Source organism: Syngnathus floridae, chromosome 3 (genome assembly GCF_059516105.1).
Source record: "Syngnathus floridae isolate MCC-2025c chromosome 3, RoL_Sflo_1.0, whole genome shotgun sequence".
NCBI lineage: Eukaryota > Metazoa > Chordata > Actinopteri > Syngnathiformes > Syngnathidae > Syngnathus > Syngnathus floridae.
Window position 1 is genome coordinate 971271 of NC_142415.1, and position 18431 is coordinate 989701.

The window sequence follows — 18431 nt, forward strand, 5'->3', positions numbered from 1 at the left end:
TCACTCTCTCTCTCTCTCTCTCTCTCTCTCTCTCTCTCTCTCTCTCTCTGTCTCTCTCTCTGTCTCTCTGGCTCCTCTCTTCTCTCGCTCTCTCTCTCTCTCTCTCCCTCTCTCCCTCTCTCTCTCTCTCTCTCTTATTCTTTCCCCCTCTCGTTCTTGCTTGCCACTATCAAATGTTATTACAATTTATTCTATTGGTTATTCCATCGATTAATCACTATCACAATATCAAATATCACAATTGATTGTTCTATCGATTATTCCATTGATTAATTGAATAATGGGATTAGCATTTATTTTACATCAATCTTAATTAAGTTTATTGAAAAATACTTCTTTCCAATTACTGTTTATTAACCAAGTATTGTTTAATGATTAAACCAAACCAAATGAAAAATAGTCACGAAATACCACACGAAAGGGAGTGATGTTCTCTCCCCAATGTCTTTCAATTTTAAAGCAATGTCTTGGGTATGGATTATCACCAAGGGCTTTTAGTTTCATATGCACTTCTGAAGCTTCTTTAAGTTTAACTACATGCTTTTAGGTTCAATTGAATGTCAATTGTAATTAACCCAACCAAATAACAATTATTTACTCAATAGATTCAACTCTTATTATTGTCACAAATCGAGACTCTCTGGTTTCTAACAAATTATAATCATTATCATCTTAAAAGTATTTTAATAGCACCATTGGGAGTACAGTAAGGTAAGGATGCACGAGAGGTAGGTGCAAGGTAGTCTCCAATTCCCCAGTCACATGTATGACCAACTACATCACCCGAAATGGGAGATATTCCCGCTCACATCTTCACGAGGGTCGCGGTCGGGCTGCCTGTCCTGACAGTCTTTGGGTGGTGGGCGGATCACACCCTGAACTGTCATGCACTAACTCCAGTGAGTCTAATTTCAGTTGTGCACGCTCGTTATTGCCCTAATGTTTATGCAAATTAGGGATGCCACGAACATTGGTCGGACTACTTTCATCCGAAGGTGCAAACGGCCATTACCCTCAATCCTACCAGCACAAAGTCTTGTAAAATACCAAAAGAAAAATCCACCCATGCACAATTAGACTGACCTTTGTGCTACCCAGAAGTCGGTAATTTGCAAAATTTTGCCAGTGCAATATTTGTCAGCTGCCAGGGCACCCGTCTATCATTGTCAGTCGGTGATCACGTGAAGCCAAACAAAACTGTAATCGTCAGTCTGTTAGTCCGTCATGAATGGTATGCCCTGAGTAGAAACTCATACTGTTTGGTATGCCTCTTTCTGAACTAAATGTCACCTACCAAAAATTGAGAATACAGTGGAACATAAATTCAATGGACCTGGAACCAACGGACTACGGATTCAATGCACAATATATGCAGATGCAGTAATATCAGAAGGAAAGTTGAAACAGCCAAGCATAGTGAGCAAAGCCAGATAGTTCTGAATTGGATGCTGTTGCGTGCATTAGCTGCAGGCTCCTTGGCTGCGCTCTGTAGTCAGCACCACACAGTCGACAGCCACCATTTACTTAAGCACTCATCTTTACACCCACACACAGATAGACAGACAGACAGACACGCACGCACGCACGCACGCACGCACGCACGCACACACGCACACGCACACGCACACACACACACACACACACATCATTCAATTGAATAGTGGACTTTGAACAGCTGTTGGGCTCAGCTGGTCTGTGGCTTCGGGGAGCATCAGTGTCACTACAAAACAATCTCTGAGGTGTGTAAATCGGAGATGGTGGTGTGTGTAATCTGTAATAAGAAAAACAAATTCTTACGATTCTGGAATCCCAATTTTAACAATATCACTAACATTTTACTGGATGCACTGTTATTGCAAGTATTATTAATACTCGATTAATGAACCACATTTTTAACACTAACTAGGCTATGAGAGTAAAAAAAACAAAAACAGCATAATCAGAGTGTAATTCTCAAAACACAATCTTTTATTCTCTTTAAAGAGCTTAAATGGCTCTCTTCCTCTTTATTTACAGTACCCATGCACACATGTATTAATGAAAACAATCGGTGCACCCATTGCATCGTCTTTTATATTGCAACTCCACAAGCTAGTATATAGTGTTCTAAGACTTGGACCCTCTTTGTATGAGATGCTGTATTAGCAGTAGTTAATAGGCATACTTTTGGGAGGAAGACATCAGCACTTTATTAAAAGCCGTGTTCTGACAGGCAAGTCAGGTCAGGTCGGAATCATGATAGAAATTAATTTGCACCGGAAATGTAAAGTTATTTCCACATGATAGAGGCAGAGGAAGGCGTGAGGGGCAGAGCAGTGAATAGGGGAAGGTGAAAATGCAGAGACTAATTATAAAGCTCTGACTCGAGGCACCGCCTGCAGGGTTGAATATTTCACTGGATTTGCATGTAAATTCTGGTGATAAATCTGTAATAGGTCCAAATTCATGTTAAATTTATTTCATCTAGAAGTGTTAAGAAATAATCATCTGTCCCTTTTAACTGGTTTTATCTTGGACATTTTCTCATTATTATCTGCTCAGAATAAATGTAATTGAATTGTACCTGACTGTCAGTTTGGTGAATTTGCAAGTGTCCCCGCTGTAATAATAACCAAGAGACTATAACTGCTTGTGAATTATTCACCGAATAAATGTGTATACATTGTACGCGTATACGTATTCAATTGTAAAACATCCTGCTGTGTATCAGCCAATATAATACTCCTCGGGGTAGAATGAACAATATAAAATGAAACACATTTATCACTTTAGTTCCTATGGCATCCGTCTGTCTCGAGAGACAATGGTATCGCCATGGAGCATGGAATCACTGGAGTAAAGTACAGCGTCTTGAGTGGCTCAGCAGTCCGATTCTAGCATGACAGTCTCTCCCACAAGCCTGACATACGAATTGAGTTGGTTGCTCTTGGGCCTGAGCTTCCTGTCTCTGTTTCCTGCATTCACGCTTGCTTTCCAAATGCTGGATTCTTTTTTCCTCGCCTTATCTTACTCCATCATGAATGACTTGGCGCCAGGACTTATGATCCATCGCTTGAAGTTCCCAATTTTTCGTGTCGATACCTGTAAGGACCATGTCTCTTTTACACGCATCCTTAAAGCGCAGCATTGGACGACCCCTCGGGCGATGTCCTGAAGCGAGCTCAGCGTAGAGTAAATCTTTTGGGATCCTTCCATCATTCATGCGGCGCACATGTCCAAGCCATCTCATTCGACACTGACAAAGCAGGAGATGCATACTGAGGGAACCAGCCTTTTCTAGCACCGAAGTGTTCGTGACGCGCTCTTTCCAAGTGATGTCCAGAATCCGACGTAGACACCGGATGTAAAACCTTTCCAGTCGGTCCTCCTGGCGAGCATAGATGGTCCATGACTCACTACCGTACAGCAATGTTCCGAGGACGCAAGCCTGGTACACTTTGAGCTTGGTGTTCACTGTGAGTTTCTGGTTTCCCCATACTCGCTTGTGAAGCTTCGCCATAATGGCTGAGGCTTTGCCTATGCGCTTTGAGATTTCAGCATCCAGTGACAAATTGCTGGTGACTCTTGAGCCCAGGTAGACATATTCATCCACAACTTCAAGCTGATTGTTTTCGACACTGATTGACGGTGGTACCTGTATGTTCTGACCCATGACTTTGGTCTTGGTGATGTTCATCGACAATCCAAATGCTTTACAAGCATTAGTCAAGCTGTCCATCAATTGTTGAAGATCACTCTCTGTGTGTGCGACTCAGGCTGCATCGTCTGCAAACAACAGTTCCCGGACTAAAAAGGTGCGGACCTTGGATTTACTCTTTAGGCGAGATAGGTTGAACAACTTTCCGTCGCTCCTAGTATGAAGATAGACGCCTTTTTCAGAATGACTGAATGCCAACTTGAGCATTTGTGAAAAGATTATTCCAAATAATGTTGGAGCCAGAGTACAACCCTGTTTCACCCCATTCTTTGTGGTGAATAGTTCCGATGATGTACCGTCGAAGTTAACGGTGCACTGCATATTTTTATGGAAGGAGGTTGTGATGCTGAGCAACTGTGGAGGACAGCCAATCTTCTTCAGCATTTGGAATAAACCACTTCGGCTCACCGAATCAAAAGCTTTGGTAAGATCAATGAATGCAATATGAAGTGGAGTTCGTTGTTCTCGACATTTTTCCTGTAGCTGGCGCAATGAGAAGATCATGTCGACTGTAGATCTTTCTTTTCTGAATCCACACTGCGACTCCGGATACACACGGTCAGCTAGGACCTGTAGGCGGGCAAGGATAACACGGGCATAGACCTTGCCAACTACGTTCAGTAGAGAGATACCACGGTAACTATCACAACTACTACGATCTCCCTTGTTCTTGTACAGTGTAACAATCTTTGCGTCCTTCATATCCTGTGGTACTTTGCCGTCTCTCCAACACCAACACAGGAGTTCGTGGAGTGGTTGCAAAAGCACTGGTTTTCCGCACTTGATTAGCTCGGGAGGTATTCCATCCGCACCAGGAGACTTCCGACATGCTCGAGCATCAATGGCCTTGCTGAGCTCATCTAAGGTTGGTTCATAGTCTAACTCGTCCATCACAGGAAGGTCTTCTAACGTACTGATTGCGTCTTGCGAAACTGACGATGGATTGTCATACAAGTCGAGGTAGTATTCTACCCATCTCGCTAGCTGTTTGCTTTTGTCAATGATGACTTCACCAGTCTTGGATTTTTTGGGCGCATATTTCTTCACTAATTTTCCAGTAGCTTGTTTGAGCGGCGCAGCGGCGGGCTGTTCTCTGGACGTTAGCCCGTGCAGACTTCAGTTCCTGCAAGTTTTTTGTAGATGAGTGCTGCTTGTACTTGTTGAATGCTTTGCGTTTGACATCAAGGACATAGGTCAGAGTTGCTTCCGTCTGAATGGTAGTGCGGATAAACTTCCACTTGTCTTCAGCACACTCTCGATGATCATTTGACAGCACGCTTTCCAGTCTTGCGATAAACTCGGCGTTCTTGTTTACACAGCTTGTCTTGCCGATATTGATGTGTGGCTGACACTTCGACTTCGAATGATAAAACCTCTTGAGCTTAAGATTCAATTTGCTCACAATCAATGAGTGGTCAGTGTCGCAGTCGGCGCTGTGGTAAGCTCTCGTGTTGCAGACGCTATTCAAAGAGTTACGTCGAGTGACTGCAAGGTCAAGTTGATGCCAGTGTTTTGATCTCGGATGTCTCCAAGACACTTTGCGACATGCCTTGTTTTGAAAGTAGGTGTTGGTCACGCACAAGTTGCGAACAGAGCATAGTTCTAGAAGCCTTTGACCATTTTCATTCGTCTTTCCAACGCCATGAGATCCTAATACTTCCGGCCATGACACCTGGTCCGCACCCACCCTCGCATTGAAGTCACCTAGGACATAAAGGTGCTCAGATACAGGGATTGCACTCAGGATGGAATCTAAAGATTCGTAGAAACTGTCTTTTGTTTCTGCTGCAGCCTGTAGCGTTGGGGCGTAAACACAGATGATATTAGCTGGACCTTTGGTTGTTGAAAGACGCATTTTGAGAATTCTTTCCGTGCCATTGGTAGGAAGTTCGATCATTTCGATTAAGTGATTCTTCACAGCGAAGCCCACTCTGTGTTCCTTTGGTTGATCATCATCTTTTCCTTGCCAGAAAAAGGTATTGTGCTTTTCCTTCAATGATCCACTTCCAGACAGTCGTGTTTCCTGTAAAGCAGCGATGTCTATGTTCATCCTGTACAGTTCGCGATCAATCACCGCCATCTTTCGAGTGTCTTTTACTGCTTGAAGATCTTCAGTCAGACCGGGTCTCATAGTCCGTACATTCCAGGTACCCAGCTTGAGAGCTGGTACGATCCTGTTATTTATCTTGTTCGCAGGTACAAAGTTAACGATCTACTTGTCGAGCCTTAACTGTTAGCTCCAGGTACCCTCTGAAGCAGGTAGACCGTGATGGGTCAGCACCTTACTGACCGGGGGCTGCCCGGCTTTAGGCGGGCGATAGCTGACCAGTGAGACTTCGGTGGTCTCTCCCACCGTCGAGGACAACCCGTAGCGTCCAACTCTGCATCAACTGAGCATGGACTTATAACTCGTAAACTGCTGTCCTCCGTGTTTTGCTCTCACCAGACGGCGAGGCTGGAGTATCCTCTCCAGGGCGCTAGCCAGGGCAGAATTTTTGAAGATCATGCGTTGCCCATTAAACATGACTCCACTCTCGACTGCACCAATTTGATCCAAGGGAACGCTACGCATTACATTTGGAGCTGGTTTAGCTGCAGGAGCTGCCAGAGAGATGTCGACTTCGACTATCTGACCGTCTTCGGGGCTCCACTCTGAATTTTTCCTCAGGGTTGTTTCCCGAAGCCTTTCCCGAGAATAGGTAACCCACAAGGCAGTGGGGGTTTGAGAATTAGGGTTTTCCGTCCGCTAGATGGATTGCCCTCCCCAAGCTAACAAGCCCCATCTACCCGAAATGTGTAGATGTATTTAGATTTTGTATTGTGGCTTTAATTGAGGGATTGTTGCATTTAGGTTTCAGCTACATTTCCTGTGTCTTGACTTGGTCAGAGTGAGAGGATGAAGACGCTTGTTCTGAGGATGACACTGATTGCCACATCCTAATTTGCAGAACATGACATCCACCAATAACCAAAAAATAAACCTCAGTAGTTGATTTTTAAACTGGTAATGGGGCCAAACTTGCCTGGTTCTTGCTGTTGTTATAGTTACTTCTTATAGTTTGGCACAAGCCCGCAACTCCTTCTAGTTATCAGTGTGTGCGACAGAGGTGTGCTTCTGAAGCGCTTGTCAAAAAACACCACCATAAAAAAATACAAAGTGTATATGCAGACAGGATTATTATTTTTAAATGAGGTGTGGCGGGTGTTTCAACGGTCAGAGCCCTTCATAAATGTTGTTCAATCAGTTTCCCCTTTTCTCCGTGTGCAATCTACGAGGCAGTTGTTGATTATTAAGAAGAAACCGGTGTGACTGCTGAGTACATTAGGACCAAATATGTGACGCAAAGCACATCAGGTATCATTTTCTTTTTGGAATACATGATGGGATGACAAGACATATAGTTGATGATAAAGCTCATTATGGCCGCTACATATTTCATTACTCCCATTTGACGATTAAATGCTCCACATAACCAATAAATACCCCTACAGGAATAGTTTCGGAAAAAATATTGATGGCTTAGCACTTTCAGAGACTGAACATGAGTATAAGGAATATAAATTACAGTGCAACTTCAGCTACAACCTAATTCTTCCAGGTTTCATAAATAAATAAATAAATAAATAAATAAATAAATAAATAAATAAATAAGACTTTCTTTCGTCATGTTAGGAAGTTCAACATTTTTGATATTGTGGCTCCCTACAGCTCTCCTTAATTTTTATTCTTTTCTAATTCTACCCAGATTTGTCTTTTGTTCTGTCCCTCTCCAGTGAATTAATTATTGTATTGCTGCTCTCAATCCTGAGTTATGTAAAATATTATCTAATCTTGTTTAAGTGATGAGCCCACATTTCTGTCATCCCTCTATGACACATGCTCGAGAGATGTCAAGGCTTGTTTTAGATGCACAAAGGGGCATAAAGGATTGTTTTGAAACTCACATTTTAATAAAATACATAACATAAATAATGAAGTGAAGTTGTAACATGTATTGTTATAATCTCTGTCACTCTAAAACCACCATAACTGATGGTTACATTTCACAGTTAATTATTTTTAATTCATAATTATATCATATTAATTTAACCTGTGTAGAGTTTGCTTGTTATCCCCGTAACTGCGTGGATTTTCTGCGGGAACTCCGGTTTCCTCCCACATCCCAAAAATGTTTGGTAGGCCGATTGAGCACTCCAAATTGCCTGTAGGTGTGAATGCGAGTGCAGATGGTTGTTCGTCTTTGTGTGCCCTGCGATTGGCTGGGAACCGGTTCAGGGTGTCCTCCGCCTACTGCCTGTTGACTGCTGGGATAAGCTCCAGCACACCCGCTGTCCCCGTGGGGACAAGCAGTACAGAAAAAGGATGGATGAATGGATGGATGTTAGCTGACTTTGCACACCAGTCAAAAGTACCGTATTTTTCGAACTATAAGTCACTCTGGAGTATTATAGTACAAGTCGCACCAGCCATAAAATGCATAATAAAGAAAAGAAACATAAATAAATCGCACCGGAATATGAGTCGCATTTTTTGGGGGAACTTTATTTGACAAAATACAACACCAAGAACAAACATCAATAGGCAAGAACAAGCTAAATGATACGGTTTGCTAATGTTACATAAACACAAACGAGGAACTGAGAACGTGCCTGACGTAAAATACTAACAGTTATTCAAATAACTATAACATAAATAATTATTCAAATAACTATAACATAAATAACAAGTTTATCAAACCATCCGTGTCACTCCAAATCATTAAACTCATCGAAATCTTCGTCCTCTGTGTCAAACACCGCTGCTGACTCCGGAAGTACATGCGGCGCTGATGTCAGACTCATCGTCGGTTGTGGTTCCAATTATTCCACAGACCTATATCCGTAATTACATATAAATTATATATCAAATAACTATAACATAAACAACAATTTTATCGAACCATCCGTGTCACTCCAAATCATTAAATCCATTGAAATCTTCGTCCTCCGTATCACTTATAAACAACGCCGCTGCCTACTCTGGAAGTACATGCAGCGCTGAGGTTAGACTCATTGTCAGTTACAGTTCCACTTATTCCACAGGCCTAGTGCGCCCTAATGCTGTTTAAAGTAAAAATAACATGTGAAGTTATCAACTATACTAGTAAGTAAATAGTGTGTTAATGATCAAGTAATAATGTGTTAATAATTTCACATATAAGTCACTCCTGATTATAACTGCGTCTTATAGTCCGGAAGATACGGTACATATTAAATGCTGCTAAAACTGAAATTTGTGTGTGTGTGTGTGTGTGTGTGTGTGTGTGTGTGTGTGTGTGTGTGTGTGTGTGTGTGTATGTGCGTGCGTGTGTGAAGGGGGTGTAGTTTATAGAAAATTCTCAAATTAATTCAAGTTGTCTTGCAGAAATAGAGAGTTGGTCCCTTCACCTTTGTTGTCTTGTAATGCCTCTACATCGCATCATGTCCATACTTCTAGACCTTCTAGTTTATTTAAGAATTAAGTCATGTTCTCAGCACATAAACACTAATATACCAAGCTTCTTTGACCTGCTGATTAGGAAATGGGAAATGAAAGCTTCAAATGAGACACCATTCAAATTGAAGGCAGGACAGAGTGGATGCTTAATCAGTCCACAAAACACATGTAGACTGGTTTGGCAAACTCCCATGCACCATCAAGAACCCTGCCGAGGGTGTGACTCAGTGTGAATGGCACTGATTTCCCCTCCTGAGATGCTGGATGGTGGTCCAGCATTTCTTTGAAGCCATCTGAAAGTTGTTTTCCATGTCCTTACCAAACTATTCCCACACGCAAAATTTTGCCTAGGTGACCGCCAAAAATGCACTCTGCTTGTCCAGGCGATACCCGTCTGCAGCCTCCGGAGTCCCACAGGCCAAAAAGACCCAACAGGACTCTTCAGCTTGACATTGTCCCTTGGGGTTCAGGGATTATGACCAGCACCAATCACCTTTCGGCCACAACTTCAATTGGTCTAACTCGATATTCCCCACTTCTCCCAGGATGTGAGACAAATTCATCCAGAGGTGGGAGTTGAAACATTTTTTGACAGGGTGTTCCTCCATATGTTCCCACAATACGTTTAGGTCTGCTCAGTCAAACCAGCATCTTCTCTCAACCATTGGAGCCAACACACCACCAGGTGGTGATCAGTTGATAGCTATGCCTCTTCCCTTCACCTGAGATTCCAAAATATCCTTTAAAATTTTATGTTTTCTCAAAATTCAAACATTTCCAGCAAAATTTCACGTTTACATTGTTCCAGTTTGAAATTCACATAATTGAGCTCATTCAAATCACATTGGAGAGAATTGGCAACACTCCCAAGATTAACACATTTAAAAATGTTCACATTGTCAGAAAATTTGCGCAAAATTTAGTAAAATTCCCTTACCCCCAACTTCTACATTTTCAACCGATTCAAACTGTTCCAACTTCAAACTGTTCATTATATGCCTACTTATTCCAAAACTTCCCAATTACTCAAAATTTAAAATTTACGCCAAATTTTACAAAAAAAATCCCTTCCAATTTCTACATTTCTTGATAGATTCAACCCGTTTCAACTGTAAAATGTTCATTTTCTTTTTTTCCCCTTACCGTTTTTGTCCCTTATTGTTTTCTCGTTTTTTTGCGCTTACCGTTTTTCTCTTCTACCATTTCTCTCGCCGACCGTTTTTCTCGCCTACCATTTGTCTCACTTACGGTTTTTCTCGCATATATTTCTCGCTTACCGTTTTTCTCAATATTTTCAGCTCATTCCCAGTCATTGTATTACACTTCCTGTCATTTAGTATCATTTGACGTCATTCTTTAGCATTCCCCAAATTTTTATTCAGCTTCTTTGCCTTCACACGCAATTTTTACAGAAATTGCAAATTATAGTAAGGGTGAATGGTAAAAGGTTGAACATATCTGTGCCTTTTTTGTGGTCAGTAATTGGTTCTTGTCTCATGCCACTACTGATAACTGTAATTGATTGATTTGACCTGGCAAACCTTAAGTGTGATGATGCAAATGTGTAACTGCTAAGGCTTACAAAAGCAACGATTGACCTTTCACTATTAATTGCAGCAAAAAGGCGTGTGTTTGCAAGTTTTACATTTCCTACAAGATGAGTAGCTGAGAACGTGACCAGTTATGTATCCTTACCATCATCTGTCTAGTGTACATGTTTACAAAGCCTTGTTACATGAACAAGAGTCTTCTAAAACAACCACAGCAGTCCAGTTGCAATCGATTCAATGGACACAGAATTAGATGAACTGGATTAATGAAGATAGAGAATTTACAGGCATTACTATTGTACAAGCTTAATTCTAAAGTATGTTATTGTAAAACAAATATTAACAATTGCATTTAAGGCAGACAAGGCTAATTGTAGCATTTTTACATGTAGAAAAACAGAAAACTGATTCTCTCATAAACAGATGTGGGAACTGATCAATTTACCTAGCTCACCTAGGATTGCATATGCAAAGGTAATATTGTTTGGCAGTTCTCTTTCCATGTACTGAGATGAGCTCATGCAAATAAATGTATGTCAGTCACATACAACATGACGTATAAACCTGAGACAATGGATAACGGTTGATTTTAAATCTTTAATTACCACATCTGAAAGGCAAATTGTAAGTGTATGTAACGAAAATGAGAAGGCACAAAGGCACACATTAGATATTAAACCAAGACACCTTTTACATTACAAAAATTTCTCTCTCTCTCTCTCTATTTCTCTCCCTCTCTCGCTCCCTCTCTCTCTCTCTCTCTCTCTCGCTCCCTCTCTCACTCACACATTCTCTATGTGTGTGTCCAGGTTAAGTCCATTCTTCCATCTTTCCATGTCTGTCTAATCAGTTGCATCCCATCCTTACACCTTCTTACAAATCTAACCCTATTTTATGCCAACCAGCTGCAAGGATCCATGTGCTGCTTTGACAAAATAATGTCACCAAGGGAATGTTGCTCAGGTCGTCATTTCACTTCTAAGTGAAGACATGAAAGAGCCCCAAGGCTGTCCTTTGGCTCAAACACTCCCATCGCGGTTTTCCTATGAGATCGTGTTCAATCAACTTTCAGATATTGAAGCAGTTATCGTGTATGAAATCCGAGCAGCAGTGTGTGGTAATGAAGAGGTGCATAGGTGCACTGGCATTTAGCATTCTGCTTCGTGCAGACCAACATTGTTTGATTGTCAAGGCTTTGGTGGACATGGATTGTTGTTATTTTAAGAGATAAATAATAGATAAAGCCATCTTGACATTTTTGTTGTGTCAACAACATAGTCCTCAGATAAACCCAGTGAGTAGGAAATGATGGATAGCCCGGACACAAATTAGTCAAGCTAGTGGTACTGCATCCAGCATGATCATGTGCAAAATTCATTTCGGTTTCCTTGGCATTGGCGACCATTTACTTTGACTCAGCACTCAAACATTTGTCAACAATTATTGTATCGTTGCTCTTGGACGATAGAATCTCGAGCTACAATTACAGTTTTGCACATTTCCTGGTCATGATGGGTGTTCCTCAAGGATCTTTTCTGTTTTCGTCTTTATTCATTTGCATTATAGATACACTTTACTTATTTAGCTATTTTGAGCATTAAAAAGGTGTAGTAAATATTTTGCCTATAATATGATAACTTCATTATTTTTCATGTACAATCAATACCTTTAAAAACTATTGCCACTTGCTGTCGACCGAAAATGACATCACATATGCTCAGGGCTCAGGTAATGACCAAGCATGACTCATGTGACATTCTTTAGCTGAGTCGTGCTTTGTCCCTTAGCAGATATGGTGTCATTTTCAGTCGACAGCAAATGTCAAAAAGCATTTTTAAAGGTATGGCATGAAGGCATGAAAAAATAAAGTTATCAAATTAATTATAGACATTTGCTAAATAAGTAACCCTTTAAAAGTAACATCTTTCATCCAGCTGTCATCCATTGAGGATTATAGTAGTATCTGTCTTAAACAGGAATTTAATTTTGTTGTTGATGGCCTTTTTTGTCTCTCGCTAATTTGGAATATTTTTTTTCTCTTTCTAATTAATTTTCTTGATATAAGGTTAATATGCAGTAGTTGATACTGGCACTGTGGTTCACAGACAGACTATCTTTTGAGAACATACTGGATGTCGGGTATTGTGCATCAAAATACTAGCTGGTCCATAAGAAAAGATATACAGTCCTCTTTTCTGTATATTATATTATATATAATACATATATATTATATTTTTTATATTACCGTATTTTCCGGACTATAAGTCGCTCCGGAGTATAAGTCACACCAGCCATAAAATGCCCCAAAAAGTGAAAAAAAACATATATAAGTCGCTCCGGAGTATAAGTCGCATTTTGGGGGCAATTTATTCGACAAAATCCCACACCAAAAACAGTCATGAACGAGCAACAACAGGCTAAACGATAGTAACAACAGGCTAAACGATAGGTATGCTAACGTGACAAACACAAACAAAGAGCTGAGAACGGGCCTGACGTAACATATAGAGTGATTAAGGACAACTATTACATGAATAACATGTTTATAAAACCATCGGTGTCACTCCAATTCATTAAATAGCAACAACAGGCTAAACGATAGGTATGCTAACGTGACAAACACAAACAAAGAGCTGAGAACGGGCCTGACGTAACATATAGAGTGATTAAGGACAACTATTACATGAATAACATGTTTAGAAAACCATCGGTGTCACTCCAATTTATTAAATCCATCGATCGTTCTTTGTCAACAATGGGTGCGCACGGCTGAGGGCGCTTGCACTTCAAAATATTCCACAGGCTCATATAACGATAGATAAACTATATTTCAAATAACTATAATACAAGCCAATAATATTATCAAACCATACGTGCACTTTAATTCCATTAAATCCATCGATCAAATTCCTCGTCCTTTGTCAACATCGCCGCGCGTGCGCCCTGACGTCAGCCTCGTCTTTATTCCACAGATCTACTATATAACTATATTGTAGCGTTAACAAAGTACAAGGATAGACGTGGATTTGGTAAACGGCTCTTTATTGAACAAAACAAACTTCCAAGCGTGTGGCGGCGTGGACTTCCAGACAGACCGGGCGTGCGTAATGGCCATGTCCGAGCCCCGCGCACCATTCGCGGACAGCCACTCGGCCGAGCGCCGGCCCCCGACTCAGTAGAGTAGGACCGGGCGTGCGCAAAAGCCATAATAGTTTTTCAAACCTTCTATGTCACTCCAAATCCTTAATTCCTTCAAACTCTTTGTCCTCTGTGTCACTTAGAAATGATCACCGCTAATGATGCCGGCAGTCCTTATGTGGGCACGTTTGTATGTAAACAATCGCCGCGCCGCGCTACTGACGTCACTTGAAAGAGTAATCCATTGGTACATCACGGTTCTCCAAACTTTCTTTCTGCTGCTCGATTACTGTTTTCAGCTGCATATTTTACAACTTGAAGTTTGTAACCTGAAAAATATGAGTTTCTTTTTGGTGCCATTTTTCTTAAGCCCACCCAGTTGATGAGTCACGGCCAACGGTGAAATTTAGAGCGCCCTCATCCAGTGTCGTCTGAAAATATAATTTTTTTGGGTTGTTTTATCAAAGTCAAAGTCTGCTTTATCGTCGATTTTTTTTTTATATACTAAGACACACAAAGAGATTGAAATTAAGTTTCCACTATCCCTCGGTGAGATAGTACACATATGCATACAAGCAACGCAAAAAAAAAACAAGAAGGCACAAATAATTAATAAATAAGAGTGTTGAATAAATGATAAATAAACAAATAATAATAAATAATAATAATAAATATAAGAGGAGCAAAAATGGAGCAAGTGTACATACAGCAGACAGTGGACTTGGATATGGTGCTTTAAAGTGTTAATTGCTTTATTTGATGTTTTCTCTATTTTTTATGTTTTGAATATGTTCGAGATAAATATATAAAAGCATGTGAAGTGATCAACTATACTAAAAATAAAATGGGAAGTGGCCAACTATACTTGTAAGTGATGTCTTAATGATCAAGTAAAAATTTGTGAAAAAAAACATATATAAATCGCTCCTGAGTATAAGTCGCCCCCCCACCCAAACTATGAAAAAAAACGCGACTTATAGTCCGGAAATCAGGTATATGTATATTGTATCCTTATCTTGTATTTTTACTTATTTATGGAAATAAATTATAATTATAGCAGTATTTATGGTACTATGCATCATCCACAATAAAACAATTTTATTGTTTATTGCTTCTATGTATATTGTATCCTTATATTGTATGTTTATTGTCAAAGTCAAAGTCAAAGTCAAAGTCAGCTTTATTGTCAATTTCTCCACATGCCAAAGACACACAAAGAAACCGAAATTTCGTTCCCCCCTATCCCACGGTGACAAGACATGGCTCACAACAGACAAACAAGTAATTTGTCTGCGAGTTCAGGGCCCTAACAGCCTGGAGAAAGAAGCTGTTGGGGAGTCTGGTGGTGCGGGAGCGCAGGCTCCTGTACCTCTTCCCAGAGGGCAGAAGGTCAAACAAAGAGTGAGCCGGGTGACTCACATCTCTGGCAATCGAGGTTGCCTTGCGGGCGAGATGGGAGGTGTAAATGTCCTTCAAGATTCAAGATTCAAGATTCAAGAGTTTTTTATTCGCCATGTTTGAGCGTGCCAAACAAGGAATTTGACTTCGGTAAATCACAGCCTCTGTTCAACATTTAGGTGACTAACAACAACACTCAGCACATGTGAAGAACGAAAGATATTCTCAAGCATCCCCAGATCTTAAACTCCCAAGAGGGCAAGGGAAAACTCAAAACTCCAGCTATGGGAAATGAGAAACCTTGAGAAAAGTCCACAGATGGGAGGGTCCCTCTTCTAGGATGACCAGGCTGCAATGGATGCAGAGAGGACACATAGTACAAACAGTGTAAACAAAAAAGGTGTGGAAAGCAGGATGTTATTGCACAGTAATGACTCTGAGACTCTAAGAGTGGTGTGAGTTCATCAGAGCGACAGCCTGGGGGAAGAAGCTGTCTCTGTGTCTGCTGGTTTTAGTGTACAGAGCTCTATAACGGCGTCCGGAGGGGAGTAGTTCAAACAGGCTGCAACCTGGGTGCGAAGGGTCTGTTGAGATGTTACTTGCACGTTTCCTGGTCCTGGTCAGGTACAAGTCTTGAATAGATGGGAGGTTGATTCCAATTATCTTTTCTGCAGTCCTTATTGTCCGTTGCAGTCTGTGCTTGTCTTGTTTGGAGGCCGATCCAAACCAGACAGTGATGGAGGTGCAGAGGACAGACTGGATGATGGCAGTGTAGAAGGTCTTCAGCAGCTCCCGCGGCAGGTTGAACTTCTTGAGCTGTCTCAGGAAGTACAGCCTCTGCTGGGCCTTCTTCCGGACAGAGTCTATGTGGCCGGTCCATTTCAGGTCCCGAGAGATTGTGGTTCCCAGGAACTTGAAGGTGTCTGATGAGAGAATAGTATTACTGCGGATAGTGAGGGGTGAAAGTGGTGAAGGGCCTCGCCTGAAGTCCACTGTCATCTCCACGGTCTTGAGCGGGTTCAGGTCCAGGTGGTTTTGGCTGCACCAGTGGACCAGCTGCTCCACCTCCTGTCTGTATGCAGTCTCATCACCGTTCTGGATCAGTCCGATGAGAGTGGTGTCGTCTGCATACTTCAGGAGCTTCACAGAAGAGTCACTTGCGGAGAAATCGTTGGTGTAGAGGGAGAAGAGCAGTGGGGAGAGGACGCACCCCTGAGGGGCTCCAGTGTTGGTAGTCAGAGTGTCAGATGTGATGCTCCCCAGCCTCACACGCTGTCTCCTGTTGGTCAGGAAGCTGGTGATCCACTGACAGGTGGAGGCAGGCACCGCGAGCTGGATGAGCTTCTGTTGGAGGATGTCAGGAGCGATGGTGTTGAACGCCGAGCTGAAGTCCACAAACAGGATCCTGGCGTACTTTCCTGGGGTGTCCAGGTGTTGCAGGATGTAGTGCAGACCCATGTTGACCGCATCATCCACCGACCTGTTTGCCCGGTAGGCAAACTGGAGGGGGTCCAGCAGGGGGCCCGTGACATCCTTCAGGTGGTTCAGCACTAACCTCTCGAAAGATTTCATGACCACAGATGTCAGTGCAACAGGTCTATAGTCATTCAGACCTGTGATGGCGGGCTTCTTGGCCACTGGAACGATGGTGGAGCTCTTGAAGCACGCGGGCACCTCACACAGCTCCAGGGAACGATTGAAGATCCGTGCAAAGGTGGGCGCCAGCTGCTCAGCGCAAACTTTCAAGCAGGAAGGTGACACGCCGTCTGGGCCCGGTGCCTTCCTGATCTTTTGTCTTCGGAACATCTGGCGCACTTCCTCCTCGCGAATCTGGAGTGCGGGCGCGGCCTCTGCAAGAGAGAGAGTCGGTGACCACGGTGATGGAGGTGTGGACAGAGCAGTTGTGGGGGGAGGTGAGTATGTGGATTGTGCTGCAGGAAGTCCCGTTGTGTGGGAAGACCGATCAAACCTGCAGTAGAACCTGTTTAGCTGGTTAGCGAGCCTTGGGCTCTCCACAGGACGGGGGGTTCGTTTCTTGAAGCCCGTGATGCTCTGCAGGCCTTTCCACACTGTTGAGGGATCAGGATTGGCAGAGAGGTGTCTCTCCAGGCTCTCCCCGTAACACCTCCTGGCTTTCCTGACCTCTCGGTTCAGTGTGTTTCTGGTCTGCTTGAACAGGTCCCGGTCGCCGCTCCTGTAGGCCTCCTCCTTGACTTTGCGCAGCCTCCTAAGGTTCGGTGTAAACCAAGGTTTGTCGTTGTTGTACGTGCAGAAGGTCTTAGTCTGCACACACAGATCCTCACAAAAACTGATGTATGATGTGACAGTGTCAGTGAGTTCATGCAAGTCTGAATCTGCAGCTTCGAAAACTCTCCAATCGGTGCAGTCAAAGCAGGCTTGGAGGTTCTGCCTTGACTCCACTGTCCACTTCCTGACAGTCCTTACCACAGGCTTAGAAGTTTTTAGTTTCTGTCTGTAGGCAGGGATCAGATGAACTAGACAGTGGTCCGAGAGTCCTAAAGCTGCACGAGCCACAGAGTGGTATGCATCCTTAATTACGGTGTAGCAGTGGTCCAGTGTCTGTGCCCCTCTGGTGGGACACGTTATGTGCTGTCTGTATCTGGGGAGTTCGTGTGCGAGGTTCGCCCTGTTAAGATCACCCAGAACAATGATTAGTGAATTTGGTAGAAGTTTCTCCATGTCTGTCACCTGGTCAGCCAGCATCTGCGTGGCTTCACTCGCACGTGCGTGTGGTGGGATGTAAACAGCAGCCATGACGATCGAGGAGAACTCCCGTGGTGAATAGAACGGCCGGCAGTTTATGAAAAGTGTTTCTAGGAGAGGGCTGCAAAACTCTTTCAACACCATGACATCGGTACACCAACGTTCATTAATGTAGAAACAGAGACCACCTCCCTTTGATTTTCCGGAGAGCTCCGCGCTGCGATCTGCACGCGTTAGCCGAAACCCAGCTAACTCCATGGCGTGGTGGGGGGTTCGTTCGCTAAGCCACGTTTCAACAAAACACAGCGCGGCGGATCTGCTGAAGTCCGTGTTCCTTCAGGGAGGGGAGCGAAGCACCAATAATCTTACCAGCCGTATTCACTATGCGCTGCAGGGCCTTCAAGTTCTGTTCAGTGCAGTTACCACCCCAGACAGCGATGCAACTGGT

General features: G+C 42.7%; 1 protein-coding gene across 6 annotated transcripts in view; it reads left to right on the top strand.

Annotated features, from left to right (window-relative positions):
- Positions 1 to 18431, top strand: part of LOC148400053 (serine/threonine-protein kinase BRSK2-like) — a 139657-nt gene that overhangs the window by 52511 nt on the left and 68715 nt on the right. The window lies entirely within an intron of this gene.